The 6,000-nt window shown below is 36.6% G+C and overlaps 1 protein-coding gene across 1 annotated transcript in view; it reads left to right on the top strand.

Moving 5' to 3' along the window:
- Positions 1 to 693: 693 nt before the first annotated feature.
- The window catches only part of LOC120195583 (auxin-responsive protein IAA9-like), a 36,238-nt gene continuing 30,931 nt past the window's right edge, over positions 694 to 6,000 (top strand). The window contains exons 1-2 of the mRNA XM_039197563.1: positions 694 to 699; positions 1,137 to 1,142. The gene's annotated coding sequence lies outside the window, so the exon portion shown is untranslated. The remainder of the gene's footprint in view (positions 700 to 1,136; positions 1,143 to 6,000) is intronic.

The raw sequence follows: 6,000 nt of genomic DNA, 5'->3' as shown, positions 1-6,000 counted from the left end.
TTGGATCATGAGAAGGTAGTTTGAATTTCACTGTTTCCCATATGGAAGATTTTGATGTAGTCTGGGGATTGATTTTATGATGGAGGCCCGAGTGATTCCGGTCCCCGCATCCAGTTGCTTGTTGTTCGTGGGTGAGCGTTTTAGTGTGGTGGCCTCGATGATTCTACCTCGTCCCGGGAAGAAGATGTTGTCTGCAATTCAGTTCAAGAAAATGATGAAAAAGTGAGAGACTTCGTACTTGGTTTTCCCAGTGTCTAAGGAGGGAGTCGAATCTGAGGAATTACCTTAGGGTGTTAAAAAGGTTCTGGAAGAATTTGAGGATATAATGACAGATTATTTGCCTAAGGCGCTACTACCTCGAAGGTATATGGATCATGAGATCAAGTTAGTCCCAGGGACCAAGCCCTTGCAAAGTGCCCTTATCAAATGAGTCCCCCGAAGTTGGCTGAGTTAAGGACGCATTTGGATGGGTTACTCTAAGCTGGGTTTATTAGGCTCTTAAAGTCACCTTATGGGGCGCCAAATACTTCTGACTATGCAGTTGGAGAGGTGTTGTTGTAGGAAGACCACCCCGTGGCATTTGAGAGTAGGAAGATTAATGAACCTGAAGCAAAATATACTTCTCCTGAGAAGGAGCTCTTGGACATGGTCCATTGTCTACGAATTTGGAGGCATTACTTATTGGGTTCCAAGTTTGTTGTAAGAATAGACAATAAAGCTGTAGAGCAGATCTTGTAGTACTAAGACTGGTAGCTCCCCTATCAGCTAATAGGGTGTACAATGAAATGCAATAACTTATTGTAGAGTGTTCAAAGAAATATGCTCAAGTGACAGCTCTCATGAAGTTGGTGGAGGAAGATTAGTCGAAGTGTTTCTGGATAGAGAACAGCTTTTTGATGACAAAGGGGACGCGTGTTTATGTTCCTCGGGGAGGAGAACTTCAAAAAAAGCTGCTAAGGGAGTGTCATGACACCCCGTGGGCTGGACATCCAGGTTGGAGGCAAACTTTTGCGTTGCTAAGGCCAAGGTATTATTGGCCCCATATACGACAAGATGTGATGGACTACACTAGAACCTGCCTGATATGTCAACAGGATAAGGTGGACCGCCAAAGGATAGCTGAGTTATTGGAACAGTTTCCAGTGCCCGCTCGACCGTGGGAAAGTGTTTCTTTGGACTTTATTGTAAGTTTACCTCTCGTAGGGAAACTTGGATCCATATTGGTTGTGGTGGACAGATTTTTCGAAATATGCCACTTTTATCCCGACACCTAAATGTTGTTCTGAAGAGGAGATAGCTTGGTTGGTATTCAAACATGTGGTAAAGTACTTGGGCCTTCCAGAGAGCATAATCAGTGATAGAGATGGGAGATTCATCGAAAATTATTGGAAGGGGTTGTTCAAGTTGTTGAAGACTCATCTTAATTTCTCATCGAGTTACCATCCTCAGACAGATGGTCAAACATAGTGTTTTAACGACATGTTGGAGGAATATCTGAGGCATTTTGTTCAAACAAACCAAAAGAATTGGCCTCTGTTGCTGGTTGTTGCTCAGTTGTTTTCAATTCTCAAAAGAGTTGTTCCGCTAATAAAAGCCCTTTTTAACTTGTGACAGGTCAGCTACTGAGGCTTCCTCATACGTTAGATGAGAATAATTTGGGAAGATGCCCGCGAGTTTCCAACTTTGTTGGGGAGTGAAGGCAGAATATTGAAATGGCCAAGGCATATTTGGAAAATATGGTGAAACGCATGAAGTGTGCTGATCACAACAGGAGAAAGGTGCAGTTTTAAGTGGGAGACATGGTTCTAGTTAAGCTAATGTCGGAGCATATTATATTTTTACAGATGAGGGATTCGTCGGCTAAGGTGGTAAATGCTTCATATAAGATAGAACCTCTTGCGTGAATGAAAGTCCATCCAGTGTTTCATGTGAGCAATCTGAAGCCTTTCCATGGTGACCCGGGAGATGCTAGTCAGAATCAGACAACCACAGAGTTGATTTGCTCCGTCACGACTCTTTTTCAATGAGATTCTTGCTGAAAGAATGGTAATGGTGGGTAGGAAATGTTGGCAATGCACAATCCCACATAGTGTTAGAAACACTATTGGGAATGGTATTTAAGGCTTGACATTCCACTTCCTTGTTGAGTGATAGAGAACAAGGGGGGCTCTCGCGCACCGCCGCCGCCGTCTGTCTCGTCTCGTCTCGGCTCGGCTCGTGCTCGAGGTCGTGCAAATAAGAGATTTAATCCTGAAATTTTATAGACGATTTTAACCCTATTTCTAGCCTATAAATAGAGAGCTATATTCAGCTTCTCAACTCATTCAAAAATATTCACAATTCACTTACAAAGTGTTTTCTAAAGTTCTCTCTGAGTGCTTTCCGATCAGAAGTATAATACCACCAGCAGTCCACTCCGGTTTCGGGTGTACGGAATTCGGAGCGACCGTGTTAACCTCGGGGGACGGTCCGCCTACTGCAGCGATTACACACATCAAGGCGAATTCGTTTCTAAGGCAGTGGTTCTTACCACGACACGGTTTAAGAATTTGTTCTTCTTAATTACTGTTTATATTTCCAGTCAGTGCTAACGGTGTAGTTTTGCAGTTCATATATCCAACAGGAAACTGGGACGGGATTACTTAGTTAAGTGTGGAGTTGTAGATCCTGAAGAGTAAAGTTGGGAGCGGGAATATGAACTGAGGGCCTTTAAGCGAAAGATCGAAGAGTTTCAAGTTGTGTAGTCGACAATGTTTTTAGGTAGAGAGCTTGGGTGAAGTTAATATCCCCAATTTGAGCATCTTAATGTTTACTCATGGTGTTTATGTTTTTTTGTTTTCGCATATAAGTAGAGGGTAGACATCAAGCAGAGTTTGGGCTACTCCACAGTTAAAAGTATGTGTTTGTGAACACTATTGAGGGTCACCCCTACGACCTAATCGATGATGTGGGTGAGTTTTCTGTAACCCGATATTTTACTTAATAAAACTTAATTTTTTCTCTCGGAGAAGTCTGAGGCCGAGTGTGGGCGTCCACTATGCCCCACAGGCTCGACTCTTGGCTTGAGAGCCTTGGGCGTGGCAATGATCTAATGTGAAAGTGTGTTTGTGTTGAACAAATAATCGAGACTAAGACTGACTTGATGGATTCACTTTCCACGCTCATTATGACCTTGTCATGCCCAATTCATTTTCCTAATATACTGATTGTTATTGATTTTTTTGATAAAATCTAAACTTATTTTTGTTTTTTGTGATTATTTGATAAAAATATTACTTTGAAATTTGAATATGATTATAATATAGATTTAGTTTCTACTTTTAATTATTTTTATTTTTAAATATTATATAAAAAATAAATTTGTAATAATTTTATATTAAAAATATTAAAAAATGTATTTTTTATATGAAATATTTTAATAAAATTATTATTATACCTCATCTGGATTTCCTCCAAAAAGATCTTTTTCACAAACCACATTAAGCCACTGATATTCCTCTAAAGTTCCACATCCTCCTAAACTATATGTCTTATAACTAGTTATGGCCATTGACATGATCATTGGCAGACCTACGTAATACACCGATAGTCATATTTATTTATCATATTAACCTACAAATAGTCATTATCACCTTAATATTGAACACTAAGAGTTCATATATAAATTATCATCCAATGTTAGAAAAATTCTCTCTCCATCTCTCAAATTATTCATAATCTTCATGAATTGATTTATTCTTCATCTTTGTCCAACAATTATTGATCATGATTTTTTCGCCAAATTGTAAGGGATGAATTGCCAAAAAAATCGTCAGAATCTATTTATCACGCAAATAATTGTTGTTGTGAGGGTGGAGATCCTCCTAATCGAAAAGAACCAGTCAAGATGAATCCCTAAAAGCAAAACAACTAACCCAACATCATATCTTCTACTCAAACTCTCCCAATATGTCTTTTTTAATTGATAATAACAAATCATGTACAACCCGCATATTATATTAAGGTTATCACAATTTCTATAATGAATTTCGAAGTTTGCATGCACAATTCTAGATCTCTTAAAAAACCTAACTATGGTTACAATAACTATTAATATTCAACTTTAGACTTTATTAATTTTTACCTATCTTTGATTCAAAGAACATATAACTCAAAATGTTATGTTATAAATTGACATATTCTAAGCTTACACTTACAAATACCTAAGGGGGTTTGAATGAATTTCATATTTTCTCTCACTTGAATTCTTCAAGAACTCATCCATTAGCTACCTTGAGTAAGGAAGATGATTATTGATATTCTTCCTAAGCTTCTCTCTCAATTCGATGTAAAGAATGAAAAGATAACATTTGAGGTTTTGATATTTTAACAATATTTTCTTATTTATCAGTCATAATTTAAAATATTATAAAAATACATTAATTGTCTAATTACCAAAATCTATATATTATAAACTTGACACAAAAACCATCCCTCTTCATCAAATTCTACTACGATTGACTTTTGAAATAATAGTCATACAAAACTTAAAGTCTAATTTCACATCAAAACATGTTTTAGTGACGTTTTTTCAGTCATATAGCGACGTTTTAAACGTCGCGAAAAATCCTATTGGCGTAAAAAATACCGCTAAAACAAACTTTGTAAAAGTTTATGGCGTTTCTTCAAAATGTCGCTATTTATCTTTTTTTAGTGGTGCTTGTTCCAAAAAACGCCGCTAAATATTCTGACATATAATGACGTTTGTGAATGTAAAACGTCGCTATTGACTACATGTATAGTGTCGTTTTTTTTGTATAAGCACCAAAAAAAATATTGAACTTTAGTGGCATTTTATTCTACAAGCATCGGTATTGACCATGTATTTAGTGGTGTTTTGTTATACAAATGACGCTAATTAAAATTGAATTTTCAAATGATATTTTCTATTCTTTTATTATCCAAATTTAAAATTTTAACCTGTAGCATTATCCAACAAACTTAAAATCCGTAACAACAAACTTGAAATCCATAATAATAAATCAAAGTTTACATTAAAGTGAAATATAATGCAGTTCAACATTGTTAACTAGAATAAACAAAGCATATATCTAAAATAACATCTAACATGGTGGACTCTGGGGTTGATTTCGTTGTATCATATGTATCATAGCTTAAATTTGATTTTAAAGTCTTCACATTTTTTCTGATATGTTGCTTCTCTCTCTACTTCCCTCGCTTCAGTTTTGACTTTCATTACAAGTTCTTTGTTGCATCCCTTGCCCCTCTTTTTCCAACATCTTTATTTTCTTTTCCATAACCTTATCAGCAAAAATCCTTTGTTGCATATCTGCATTATGTTGTTCCACCACTCAGTTTACACTCACTACAAGTCCGTGTACTTCTTCAGCCACTTCATTCTCCGACAATTTATCTTTGTCAATGTGAGAAAGTAGCCATGGAGGCTGAGAGTGATGAAAGGTCGGTGGCATGATTTAACAAATGGGTAAGAGAAAACGTAAAGAGAGAGAGATGACAGAAGTGTGTTTATTGAATAGTGGATAAACTCTATATTCAACCTAATACAAAAGTATGCTTATATAGCCCAAGTAACCAACAAATCATAACAAACTAAGTCCTAACTAGTAACAAATTAACTACTAATCTTATTTCCAACATTCTCCCTGCTTTTTTAGATCTTGATACTCTTGAAGAAAAAAATAGTAAGTTGATGTAGACATGGACACTTGTTCTTGAACACTTCAGCAGATTACTAACACCAAAAAGAAACCTCTTCATGTTTTCTAGTTTGTTTCACCTTCATTGTCCTTCCTCACTTATTCGGACTTTCTTTTTGCTGGAAGAAAGACGGTTAATCTACGAGCATCCGGAAGTAATCTGAAGCCGCTTTTGGGTAAGAAAACACCATATTTTGTCTGGTTAAGAAGGACAATGCTGTTAAACACTTAATCCTCCCTAAATAATTTTCTTTCCAAGTGAACATGGTTGTTAAGCCTCAAA

The sequence above is a fragment of the Hibiscus syriacus genome, unplaced genomic scaffold (genome assembly GCF_006381635.1).
Source record: "Hibiscus syriacus cultivar Baekdansim isolate YM2019G1 unplaced genomic scaffold, ASM638163v2 tig00117016_pilon, whole genome shotgun sequence".
In the NCBI taxonomy this organism is placed as follows: domain Eukaryota; kingdom Viridiplantae; phylum Streptophyta; class Magnoliopsida; order Malvales; family Malvaceae; genus Hibiscus; species Hibiscus syriacus.
This window is presented reverse-complemented; position numbering and strand designations above follow the sequence as displayed.